Below are 13,632 nucleotides of genomic sequence, written 5' to 3' on the forward strand. Positions count from 1 at the left end.
AGTCTGCTGCTGGGACATTAGTGTAGAAAGAGAGGTCTGCTTTCTTTCTGACTGCTATTGTATTTGGTTTGAGTCGGACCCCAGGATGGAGGCACTTGGTGGCAGTTAATGCCCTTAAATCAAGCCCAATAAAACCTTTCATGCTGCTAATCACTGCACTGTGTGACACTCTGCACCCAGCGGTCTCCAGTGCTCACAGAATCTCTACAAAGGGACTGTGGCCCGCCGAGTGGCGGGGGGTGGTTGCCGCAGCCATTGGGATGATGTCTAACAAGGTCTTTTAGTGATGAGCACAGGATTCTCCAAAGAGATTTTTGCTGAAATGTCAGGCTCTGACACTTTTTTTTTTTTTTGCGCATTGAAACACGTGTCATTGCTGAAGAACTGTGTTGTCTTCCGGGAACAAACACAGAGGCCCATTGTTTATGCTGCCAATTAGGAACCGTGTTTGGCCCCAACACACAAAGGCCCAGTTGTGTTCAGACGGCAGAGGGAAGTGTCTTGGATCTTTCGACACAGGTCTTTGGGCAGAGGAGCCTGGGCTAGTCACTTACAGGGTTCCAGGGAGCCATTTCCTCCTGATTGGCCGAGCTGGCGATCCCGTTGGGACCTGGGAGAGTGCAGGTTGTTAGGGATGCCACCGGCTCCCATGACATCCCTCCATTGACAGCTCCCCTGCTGGGCTTTCCAGGGGCTGCCACCCTGGGGTGTGCTGTCCCTGAGGTCCTACAGATCTCCTCCAGCAGAGCTGGAAGAGGAAGTTGGGCTTGGAAGAAGTAGCAGGTAAACTGAGCCTGTCAAAGACTTTCTGGCTAGGCAGGGAAATGTTTGCATGCTCCCCATCAACAGGAATCCATTGCCTCCACAGGCTGGTCACAGAGGCAACACGGGCCTTTGTGAGCAATGCAATCCATGTCCCTGTGCCCCAGAAAGAAGCTCTGCCCAGTGGCAGAGGCCCCTCAAATACAACATCAAAACCGCTTTAGTTTGACTTCTCTCAAAAAAGCTGGCCCACTAACTTGGCCTGTTTTAAAAGTGAAGATTAATAGAAATAAGATTTCCCTTGGGCCAGGCGTGGTGGCTCACGCCTGTAAGCCCAGCACTTTGGGAGGCCGAGGCGGGTGGATCATGAGGTCGGGAGATCGAGACCATCCTGGCTAACATGGTGAAACCCCGTCTCTACTAAAAATACAGAAAAAAAAAAAAAAAACTAGCTGGGCGAGGTGGCGGTGCCTATAGTCCCAGCTACTTGGGAGGCTGAGGCAGGAGAATGGCGTAAACCCGGGAGGTGGAGCTTGCAGTGAGCCGAGATCGCGCCACTGCACTCCAGCCTGGGCGACAGAGCGAGACTCCGTCTCAAAAAAAAAAAAAAAAGAAATAAGATTCCCCCCCCCCCAAAAAAAATGCAACAGTTACTACACCTGCTCTTCAGGGGCAACTTTCAATTGTTAAGTGGGTGAAGGCACTTAACTGAAAGGGAGGCAAATTTTCTTTCTTTCTTTTTATTTTTGAGATGGAGTCTCACTCTGTCATCCAGGCTGGAGTGCAGTGGTATGATCACGGCTCACTGCAATCTCTGCCTCCCGGGTTCAAGTGATTCTCCTGCCTCAGCCTCCCATGTAACTGGCCAGGCGCCAGTCGCCATGCCTGGCTAATTTTTGTATTTTTAGTAGAGACAAGGTTTTGCCATGTTGGCCAGGCTGGTCTCGAACTCCTGACCTCAGGTGATCTGCCCACACTGGCCTCCCAGAGTGCTGCGATTACAGGTGTAAGCCACCGCGCCCAGCCTGGGGAAGCAAATTTTCTAAAACACACTTGTGGCAAAACAGTGCTGAGTTCTTCAAATGCACCATTTCCATCGTTGTCCCTGGCATCACTAAATGACATCCACACTCCCAGTCCCATCAGAGAGGAGGATTTGGATCTGGCATCCTGGATCTAATGACTAGCAGAAGTTTCCTTAAGTAAATTATGGCAAATTCATTTGATAAAACAATATGCCGGCTATTAAAATGATTGCTATAAAGAGCTTACTAAATAACATGAAAGATTATAACGGGAAAAAGTTTCTTACTCCTAGACTAAACATGTTTCTCTTCCTCACAGAGTAATTCAAAACATCTTGTAGAGCATGAGCACATCTATAGATTTTTAAAAATTATGCTAAGATATGAGTCTGGAAGGAAACATGTTTAAATGTTAACATGGGCTTCTTTGAGGGGCAATGTAATATTTTTCTTACTATCCTCCTATATTTTCTACATTGTTTCATAGCTAGTGTGTGTATTATTTTATAGTTGGAAAGAATAAAATAAGCAACAATAAACAAACAAGGCGTGGCTGAGATGAGAGGATAGGGCAGGAACTTTATTTTCTAGCCTCTCCCTCATTCCAGTGGCAAGCTATGCCCCTGGTCTGACAATTGGCAGTTGGAGACCCTGCCCAGGTTATGAGAAGTGAACACCCAGGACCTCTTGGCCAACTCCAGGTTATACCAGATGCCAAGTTTAGAGGTTTGGCAACCTCTTAATTTCACTAGTTTGGGTTTGGAGTTTTCCCCCAACTTCTGGCTAGGGAGGTACACTCAGGCACACACACACACACAGAGGAATCTACACATCTACACATCTCAACATGAGAGGCGCCCTGTAGGAACACGTTGCGTGGCACCTTGCATGGTCCCGTTGAAGGAAGGTGGACTCTTTGGTAGATGCTGTAATCCCAAATCTCCAAGAGACACTGGCCCTGGAAGCCTAGCTGCCGATGAGACAGGTTTTGGTGATAATCCCCCAAGTCATGCTTTCCAAAATAAAGGCTTTGTTCCAGGAGCGACTGTGAGCATCAGTACAAGGCACCTCCCAGGAGATTCTCCGTGTTAGTCTAAGGGCAGAACCTGTCTCCAGGAGGAGGGGAGCACACTCAGATCCTAGGAGATTGGCAACACTGTGACTGGCTCTGGGTAAAGCTGCCCTCATTCCCAGTGCATCAACTGACTGACATCTGTGGCTTGGGCAGCTGCATTAAGCCAGTGAATTTCTCTGCTTGGCCCGGCTCCTCAAATGATTCAACCTGTTGCTTTTAACAAGAATTGCAACTGAGTGTCTGAGATTAGACTCATTCCCAAATGACCAACAAAAAGAATCTGCTTCCATTGCCCAAACCAGCTCCCTCACCCTTGTGTATACAGAACAAGGTGGCCCCGGAGCGCTGATCTCTTCCTTGTTCCCCTGATATGCACCCTCCTCTTCGGTTCTAGTGCCATCTTGATGGCACCTCCCCTGACATCCACACGCGGAGGGAACCCAGTAATGTCTGGTACAGAAAGTCACACATTCTAAATTAGTACAACCTCTATGGAAAACAGTAACGAGAGTTCTCAAAGAATTAAAGTAGATCCACCAGTTAATCCAGCAATCCCACTACTGGGTATCTACCCAAAGGATCAGAAGTCATTACATGAAAAAGACACACGCACATGCATGTTTACAGCAGCATGATTCACAATGGCAAAGCTATGGGACCAATCTAAGTGCCCACTGAGTATTGAGTAGATAAAGAAAATATACCGTGGAAGAGTACTCAGTCATAAAAAGGAATGAAATCATGTCTTTTGCAGCAACTTGGATGGAGCTGGAGGCCGTTTTTGTTTTGTTTTGTTTTGTTTATTTTTCTGAGATGGAGTCTTGCTCTGTCTCCCAGGCTGCAATGCAGTGGCACCATCTCGGCTCACTGCAAGCTCCGCCTCCCGGGTTCCCTCCATTCTCCTACCTCAGCCTCCCGAGTAGCTGGGACTACAGGCGCCTGCCACCATGTCCGGCTAATTTTTTATATTTTTAGTAGACACAGGGTTTCACTGTGTTAGCCAGGATAGTCTCGATCTCCTGACCTCGTGATCCACCCGCCTCGGCCTCTCAAAGTGCTGGGATTACAGGCGTGAGCCACTGTTCCTGGAGGCACTATTCTAAGTGAAGTAACTCAGGAATGGAAAACCAAATGCCATATGTTCTCACTTACAAGTGGGAGCTAAGCCGCGAGGATGCGAAGACATACAGAGTGATAAAACAGACTTTGGGGACTTTGAGTTGGGGAGGTTGGGTACAGTGTACACTGCCCCAGTGGCAGGTGCACTAAATCTCAAAATTCACCACTATAGAATTCATTCATTGCCAAAAACTACCTCTACCCCCAAAACTATTGAAATAAAAAATAATAATACAAAAAGAAAGTCAAACATTCATCCAGTAAGTATTTATCAAGCACCTGTTACACACCGCACACTGGGGGACGCAACAGTGAGCCAACTGGACACAGTCTGCTCAGGCCGAATCAGCTGGGCACTTAGTAAAGCGGCCAAAAGGAAATGAGTGGGACTCCAGCCCCACTGTCGGAGCGCAGCAGGCAGCTGAGCTGACCGTCACAACATCTGGGATAAAAAAGTGTGGAAGTACCTTGGCTGAGACCAGATTGAGGCTCCCTTGGGTTGACCTGAATAACAGGCTGAAGTGGTAAGCGATTGATTTAGTCAAATATTCCTAAAGGCAAACTATCATCTGACTGTTCACCAACTCCCCTCAGCCCTCCTAACCCTGCTCCTGAAACTGTCACTCACCTGGGCTCCTATCTGGAGCCACTTTGACACCCCAAGTCTCCTGCCCTTCAGTCAGCAGTTAGAGTTCATGTCTCTCTCTAAAATGGCTCCAGCTCTCTCATCATGGCCACTACCCTATTTATCTCCACATTACCAACAGTTGTCTTCCCTTCCTTCAACAAACATTTATTAAACACCTAACATGTGCCAGCCGCTATGCCAGTGCAAGACACAGAAGCAACCAAAAGGGCAAGTGCAGAACCCACATTCCAGTGGGAGGGACGGGCATTAACTAGGGCTCCCACGTAAATGGAGATGAGAAAGTTGATAGAATAAACGCATGGATGAATGAATGAATGACCCGTTGTTTAGACTGTCACATGACCCCTACTCTGATCCACCCTACAGATGCTGCTGGGATAGCCATCCCCTACTACAGCTTTGCTCTTGCCACTTCCTGCCTTAAACCTTCAATGGCTCCCTACAACACAGTAGATTAAGTTCTAATTCCCTAGCCCGGTGGCTCTCCATGCTCCAACCTCCCTTTCTAGTTTTGTTTCCTTCTAACCTTCTAGGGATGACCTACATACTAAACTAACTATTGCTGTATTTGTTTGGTTTGCCTGTCCAGAAAATGTACTCCCAATCCTGATGTTGAAATCTTACCCATCTGAGAGAGGAGAAGTATATAGGATGATGGAAGGTGGTGTACAGGAGCCACATCCTCATCCTCTAGAGTAGGAAGTCATGATGTCAAAACAGGAAAATCAAGAAGGAAGAGAATGAGCATATTATTTAGAAACATTAAGGTAAATGGCAGAAGAAACAAAAAAGGACTTGAAAGTAGTTGACTCCGGGATAGCAATTCAGAGTGAGGAGGCTTGCAGGGCATGAGACTGGGTTTTTTGTCGTTGTTGTTTGTTTATTTGGTTTTTTGCTTGTTTTGTTTCAAAATTAGTAATACGTAATTGTCTTTTAAAACTATATACATGGGCGCAGTGGCTCACGCCTGTAATCCCAATACTTTGGGAGGCAGAGGCACGTGGATTGCTTGAGGCCAGGAGTTCAAGACCAACCTGGCCAACATGGTGAAACCCCGTCTCTACTAAAAATACAAAACAATAGCTGGGTATGGTGGTGCACACTGTAATCCCAGCTACTCAAGAGGCTGAGGCAGGAGAATCACTTGAACACCGGAGGCAGAGGTTATAGACAGCCAACATTGTACCACTGCACTCCAGCCTGGGCAACAGAGTAAGACTCTGTCTCCAAATAATAATAATAATAAAACTATATACACGAATTACTTTGCATTTTAAAACTGTTTTTAAGGTCGGGCGTGGTGGCTCATGTCTGTAATCCCAACACTTTGGGAGACTGAGGCGGGAGGATCACTTGAGCCTAGGAGTTGGAGACCAGCCTGGGCAACAAAGTGAGACCCCCATCTCTACAAAAAGTCAAAAAATTAACTGGGCGTAACGGCACAAGCCTGTAGTCCTAGCTACTCGGGAGGCTGAAGCAGGAGGATCACCTGAGCCTGGGAGGTCGACACTGCAGTGAGCTATGATCACGCTACTGCACTCCAGCCTGGGTGATAGAGTGAGACTCCATCCCAAAAAGCCAAACTGTTTTTAATACATACAATATAGCAAGAGAAACATTTAAATAAGAACTAAAAATATTTAAAAAGATAACGTGTATAAAGTACATAGCTAATGTCTGGCGTGTAATAAGCAAAGGAAAATAAGGTTATCGTTACTTTTGTCTTTTCTATAAATTCTGCTGTGAAACAGGCAGGGACGGGGATGCTAGGCTTCTTCAGGTTTTACCACGTCACAACCTCGTGACAGCTTCCTAACTCATCTCTTAGACTTCAGTGTTTCCCTCCCTGTATCACACCATCCTGCCTGTCCATGGCTTATTCGTCTTCCTGAGACTATTTTTATTTTGCAATCCCTGTTGAAAGACCACAAAGGTTTCCTACTGTGTGTTAGGAGACTGGTAGCTGCTATAACAAAAAAAACAACAACAGCCACAACAACTCTCAGTGGATTTACCTAATACATGTGCACTTTTCATTCATCTGGTATTCCTGGCTTTTAGGAGATGTTTCCCCTCTTAAAGTTTAGGGACATGGGCCCTTTTCCTTTTGAGGCTCTTCCATCTCCTGGGTCCTCTGCATCCTGGCAGGAGAGGGCACAACTGCCTCTCAATTGCCCTAGAAGACAGAGCACAACTGTCTCTCAATTGCCTTAGTGTGGACGTGAATCACATCATTTCGGCTCACATTCCTTCATCCAGAACTGGTCATATGGCCCTGCACAGAAGAGAAGGGGTTCTGGGAAATGTAGTCCTGGCTGGACACAGATGCCCCTTCTCAGTGGGAACTCACACTGGGGAAGTATAGTATGGATTTGGGTGGAGCCATCTCTGCCACATTCACCACCTGCAGAACCACATCCAAACTCTTAGCTCAGCCCAGTGGCTCACTTTCTAAGCCAAACTGTTTAGATTCTGCCTTCTAACAGGAGCCTTCTGTAGTTACCGTAACCGCATCTTGATGTCATCTCTAAGTCTGTACATTTGATGGGACACATTCCATCCATCTCAACACAGTGGAGCTTTTCAAGTGCAAATGCCGTCTGCTCTTTGAAGACTTTCTCTTTTTTGTAGCCATCCACTGATCGAATTACTGGAACTGAATAGAGTTTGAGAGTTAGATGGGACCTTAGTCACAGAGTCCAATCCCACTGGTATAAGAAAAAGGGAATTCACCCAGGAAGATGAAGGAAATCCCAAAAACATGGCATTCCCAGCAAACCGATGTCCCTACCTTGCCAAGAATTCAGCCAGAACCTGAAAAGCCATGACAGGTCATGACGCCAGGAGTGTGAATTGTATGTGATGCGAATGAGCCCAGCTGACCTCGTGGCATTCGGTTGCAATGTGGATTTGTTGTGGATGGGAGTCAGTCTCCAAAACAGCCCCAAGAGTTCCACCTCCTGGCACTCACACCCTGTGTGGTCCCCTTCTACACCGTGCCACGGTTGGTCTGGGTGACCAATGGCATCAGGCAGAATTGGTGTGCTTCTGATGTTCAATTAGGAAGGGCTTTGGCTTCAGCCATGGTGCTCTCTCTCCTGCACTCCTCACTTTGGAGTGAGCCGTGTCATGAGTGGCCCTGTGGAACAGTCCCTGTGGCAAGGGACTGAAGCCTCCTTCCCACAGCCATGTGAGTGCCCCCGGAGAAGACGCTCCAGCTCTGGCACATCTTCGGAGATTACAGACCAGGTTGACAGCTTGACTGCAACCTCACGAAAGACTCGCTCTGCAAGACTATTCTTGGATTCCGGATTCTCGGAAACGGTGTGAGGCACACATGTTTGTTGTCTTAAGCTGTTAAATGTTGGAATAATAATTCGTTTCTCAGCAACAGATAACTAAAATAGTCCTTTTCATTGTCTACTCGCAATCAAGCGTGCATTTTGGTTTACTTGGGAGAGGGAAAAAATATTAAAATTATATAATACATTAAAGATTTTTTTTTTAACTGGGTTCTACAAAGGTCTCAGGAAATACCTGTCATAAACGTCAAATTTCTCATTTGGGCATGGTGGCTTCCACCTGTAATCCCAGCACTTTGGGAGGCCGAGGCAGGTGGATCACTTGAAGTCAGGAGTTTGAGACCAGCCTGGTCAACATGGTGAAACCCCATCTCTACTAAAAGCAAAAAAAAAAATGAGCCAAGCGTAGTGGTGCATGCCTGTAGTCCCAGCTACTCGGGAGGCTGTGGCAGAAGAATCTCTTGAACCTGGGAGGTGGAGGTTGCAGTGAGCCAAGACTGAGCCACTGCACTCCAGCCTGGGCACCAGAGAGAGACTCTGTCTCAAAAAATTAATAATAAATAAATAAATGTCAAATTGCTGTTATTTCTTCTGTGTGTTGTCCTGAGTCTCTGAATAATTGGTACACTACTAAGATAAAAGAAAAAGAGAAAGAGGAAGGAAGCGAGGAAGGAAGAGAATATGATGGATGGAAGGAAGGAGGGAGGGAGGGAGAGAGGGAAGGTAGATAGAAAGGGAAAAAAGGAGCGAAGAAAGGAGAGGATGGAAGGAGGAAATGAAAGGACAGGAAGAGGAAAGGAAGGAAAGAAGAACCCTATCCATCCCTCTAAAGCCATCTTGGATCCCATATCCCTTAGGGAGCTTTCCCTGACCCACCCTCACATCTAATACCTAGATGTGATTTCTTCTACAGCACGTTGATGTTAACCTTCTTATGACATTAATCCGTTTACCTAATTTCATTAATTTAGCAAAACTATTTGTGGAGCACCCAGTGCCAACTCTGTTCTAGGTGCTTGAAATACATTAGTGAACAAAACGCACAAGGATCTTGTACTGGTGAAGCTGACAATCTTACGATAAACCACAAACACAGTAAGCAGCAAATAACAGATTATGGAAGGTGATGTTACAGAAAAGAGAACAAGGAGAATGGGGAGGTAAAATTGTGTCTACCTTTTTCACATCCTTGCTCCGATCATCAGTGGCTCTGGAGGGAGGACAGGAGGGGTGGCCAGGTTAGCTCGGAAAGTCTGCAGGACTTTGCCGATGCCAGGTGCTTGCAAATATTTGCTCAATTAATGAAACAGTGAAGGAGCTAGCCCTGGAAAGAGGAGTTCACTCAAAGGGCAAATCCAAAAGTGACTGGCTGTTGACACAAAGCCCTGCTTCTGGTTTATCACCAGATCTATCACCCGAAGTGGGGCCAGAGAAGCCCATCGGGGTAACAGCCATGAGTGATCCTCCTTTCCACAACAGTCCGCAGCCTGAACCACCTTCTCTCTCTCCCTGGTACCCCAGGTTGCCAGTTTCACAGAACTGGATCAAAGCAACTGCAGTGCCCCCAAAACCATCTGCCCAGTATCACAGGGCCCAGATAAATAAAGCTGTTTTCAGTGCCTGAGATTCCCTGAACAGGTGACATCCTCATCTCAACTTCCTCAGTCATCTCCTGTTCCATACCCAGATGCCCTCCACAGATTTCCACCCCTGGGTCTTCTAGGGATAGAATCAATGGAAAGACAGAACTTTGCAATGTCCGAGTTCTGACCAAGGCTGGCCTCCAAAACATCAAAAGTGTCACTTTATGATTCAGACCCAAAGACACAAAGGCAAATGAAATATGCCTTCCATAGTTTAGATATGTAGTCCTATATAGTTTGGAGGCTGGAATTTGCTTTAATAATAGGCAAAGATATAAGGTGTATGTTTTTCTATTAGTTTTAATACACCACAAACAGTAAATTTAACAGCAAGGCTATTAATATAAAATAAAACAATAATTTATACTCGATACCTAGTAATAGAACTTCAGATCTAAAAGAAATCTTAGGCCACTTTCAACTTCACCGAAGAAATAAAGAAGACTGGGTATAATGTCCTCCATTTTTACAGACCACTCCCCAACACATGCATGCATGCACACATACAAGCTCACACACGTACACAGACACAAACACAAGCACTCACATGTGCAAATATTTATGCACACACACTCACGTGTAAGCACAGGCGTGTGCTCACGCACACATACACACACACATGCATGTAGACTTACCTGCCTCTGCAGCTGTCTCTATTGCCTCTTCTGCTGTCAGTGACAGAAGTGATCCTCTCTCTCCCTGTACCATTGACAGGGTCCTGCCTCCAGCATGTGCCCAAAGACCTTTCTTATTCCATATGCAACCCCTTTAGAACATCTTCCCCATCTGGGTCCTCTCTTCTGGCTCACTCTTCTCAGCACATTCACTGCTTGAGTCTCTCCCTTTACAAACAGAACAAAACACTGAACCAAAACTACTTTATTGGTTTCACATTGACCTTCAGTCCCATTCCTTCCTTTCATAGTGTGAGGGTCCTGGGGTTGCCATAAGAAGTATCACACACTGCATGGCTTAAGCAACAGAAACTTCTTCTCTCCTAGTTCTGGAGGCCAGAAGTCCAAGATGAAGGTGTCAGCAGGGCTGGGTTCTTCTAAAGGCTCGGAGGAAGAACCTGTCCCAGGCCTTTTCCCTAGCTTCTCATGGCTTGCTGGCAATCTTTGGTGTTCCTTGGCTTATAGAAGCATCACTCCGATCTCTGCCTTCATCCTCACATGGGCTCCTCCCTGTGTGTGCGTCTCTGCATCCAAATGTCCCCTTTTTAGAAAGCACACAGTTGTACTGGGTTAGGAACCACCCCAATGACTTTGCTTCGACTTTGTCTGCAAAGACTATTCCCAAATAACATCACATTCTGAGGTGTGGGGAGTGAGGACTTCAACATATCTTTTTAGGGGACACATTTCAATCCACCACAGTGGCCCAACCAATGGCATGGTTCCTCCTCACTCTCAGTCTCTGTCTCCAGCCTTCCTCTCACCTTGCAGCCTGCTGCTGTCCCCTGCTCTGCCTTCCTGAGGACAAAATGACCTTGAGGCTGCCTGATTCCATCGGTGCGCTCCTGTTCTTACCACATGGACACCGTTGGCCACGTGCTCCTTTCTCAACCCCGTTCCCCTTGTGTCCCCTCCAGTTCCATGGGGCATCCTGTGGGATTCAGCATCTCTGGCTGTCCCTTCTCAGCCTCCTTTAGGGTTTTCTTCTCTCTTTGGTGCTCCTCAGGCTCAGCACTCAGCCTTCTCACCATCCCTCCTCATCCCTACCCCCAAGCTCATCATCTGTGATCCTGCCTCCAACTTCCAGCCCTGTGCAGACCATCCCCAGGAGACTTCTCCAGCCCAGACACCCCAAGTCTGACCGTCACCACTTGACGTGTCCCAGGTGGCTGCAACTCCAAATGTACCAAACCAGGCTCATCCCTTCTTCCTCAGGGTCCCACTCAAAGACTCGAGCTCAGCCTACTCCTCCTTCCATAGCCCCTGCCTCACCATCCATCTTTCTCACTGAGAAAGACAATGGGGCAACATCCTTTATCATCCTCCTTACCCTCCAGATAAGTCAGACTTCAAGCCCCCAGAGTTGAAGTTAAAGTTATCTTTCAAGTGGGTCTTCTCTGTTTAACTTCTGTTGCTACTCTAGGAGAGTCCATAAGTTCTAGTTTCCTGGCTGCAGAACTGTGCAGGCTGCCTACCCCCTGCCATCACCTCCTCCCTGGCCCTTCCTCCTCCAGGTCATCTGCCACAATGTTCCCAGGGAGCTCTTTCTAACAGTCAAGTGTAATAATGTCTGGCATCATCCAAGAGCTCCATATTGCCTTAAGGATAAAGTCCCCAACTCCTTAAGGTCACATGAGATGCTCCTTGTATCCATAATCTGGCCTTGGGTGTGGTGGCTCACAACTGTAATCCTAGCACTTTGGGAAGCCGAGGCGGGCGGATGGCCTGAGCTCAGGAGTTCGAGATCAGCCTGGGCAACATGGTGAAACCCCATCTCTATTAAAATACAAAAAATTAGCTGGGCGTGGTGGTGTGTGACCGTAGCCCCAGCTACTCGGAAGGCTGAGGCAGGAGAATTGCTTGAACTCGGGAGGCAGAGGTTGCAGTGAGCCAAGATTGTGCCACTGCACTTGAGCCTGGGTGACAGAGCCAGACTCCATCTCCAAAAAAAAAGATAATAATCTGGCCTCTGCTCATCTCTCCCATCTCCTCTTACCTGGTCTGTTGCAGCCTCACTGATGTCTTCCAGCCTCCTGAAAGTGCTGCACTGCAAGCTCTCTTTGGTTTCCTTTACTCTGACCATTTCCTCTTTCTTCAATGCCCTTCCATCAGTTTCTGACCTATTACTGCTTTCCCTTGCATCTTTCAAGACTCAGATCTGAGGCCCTTGGAGAAGTCTTACTGAGCCCTTCAGAATGACCTGAGTCTCTTCTGTCTCCTGCAGCACCCATGCATTGTAATCATAGCTCAAGCACGGCTTGCAGTCTTAAATCCCTGGCACCTAGTTCACTCTCTGGCACGTAATACACGGCAATAAATATTCAGTGAGTATCTCTAACACAGTGAGGAGTACAAAGGAGAAGTCAGAGGCCCAGAAACTTGCCTAAGGTCAAACAATTAGTGAACAGTGGAGTTGAGACGCATCCTTACTCCTCACTTTAAGGTTCTAGTCTCTATTCCAATATTATTATCAGCATAGTGGGAAGACAACGGCATCAGAATCGCTTGGGGAGCTGATTAGACATGCAGATTCATGGGCCTCATCTAGACCTAAGGTGAATTTGTAATGCAAACAAGCTACCCCGGTGATTCTCATCAACAGAAAGTTTGAGAACCGACACCCTACGCCTTGCTGCTTGTCTGAAAGGCCTCTGTAAATTTATCACATTTTTCTAACGCAGTTCAGTTGTTATCTATTGGTGACAAGCAGGGAGAGCTGAGCCCAGCTTTCTTACATTTTCATTGAAAAGCAATCATTTGTTGGAGTCCTGAAGCTTTTCCCTTTAAGAGTCCATCATTAGGATGCAAATTATACGTGTAAAATCAACAGAAATAGGAGGATGGAGTAATTCAGGCACCAGTGTGTGGTAGGAAGTGACTGGGCTTGGAGAGGGGTATTATACGCAAATACAAGCCCCAAAAAGGTGCCTTTATTTCTCTCCAATTTTCATTGCCTCAGAATCACCTGGAGGACTGGATAAGATGCAGATACCTGGACCCCATCCCCAGAGGTTTGGATTCACTGAGTCTGGCAATGGGGTCCGAGAAATTGCCCTTCTAACAAGCTCCTAGGTAAAGCCAATGCCGCTGGTCTAGGGAACATACTTTGGGAACCCCTGAGCTAGTTAACATTTTTGCACAACACAGTAATCTGTTTTGCAATAGCCATGGAGATAGGGACGTGATCATCCTGCCTTTCCTCTTAAATCCCTGCACAGATGTAGATCTTGCTACCTTCCAAAATGGAGTTTCTTTTTCTTCCCATAGCTTGTTGGGGTGCAGGTGGTATTTGGTTACATGAGTAAGTTCTTTAGTGGTGATTTGTGAGATTTTGGTGCACCCATCACCTGAGCAGTATACACTGCACCCTACAAAATGGAGTT

At 46.8% G+C, this 13,632-nt stretch overlaps 1 long non-coding RNA gene across 2 annotated transcripts; it reads right to left on the reverse strand.

The window, feature by feature from the left end:
* Positions 1-6,034: 6,034 nt before the first annotated feature.
* On the reverse strand, positions 6,035-13,620 carry LOC105469229 (uncharacterized). Of its 2 annotated transcripts, XR_011615192.1 has the most exons (4): positions 12,246-13,620; positions 10,211-10,790; positions 7,422-7,984; positions 6,035-7,286 (listed from the first exon to the last, which is right to left on the reverse strand). It is a non-coding gene; the product is annotated as an uncharacterized lncRNA (long non-coding RNA). The 2 variants fall into 2 exon arrangements; XR_011615191.1 differs by lacking the exon at positions 12,246-13,620 and having other exon boundaries at positions 10,211-11,190.
* Positions 13,621-13,632: the final 12 nt, after the last annotated feature.

This window comes from Macaca nemestrina, chromosome 17 (assembly GCF_043159975.1).
Source record: "Macaca nemestrina isolate mMacNem1 chromosome 17, mMacNem.hap1, whole genome shotgun sequence".
Classification (NCBI taxonomy): Eukaryota; Metazoa; Chordata; class Mammalia; order Primates; family Cercopithecidae; genus Macaca; species Macaca nemestrina.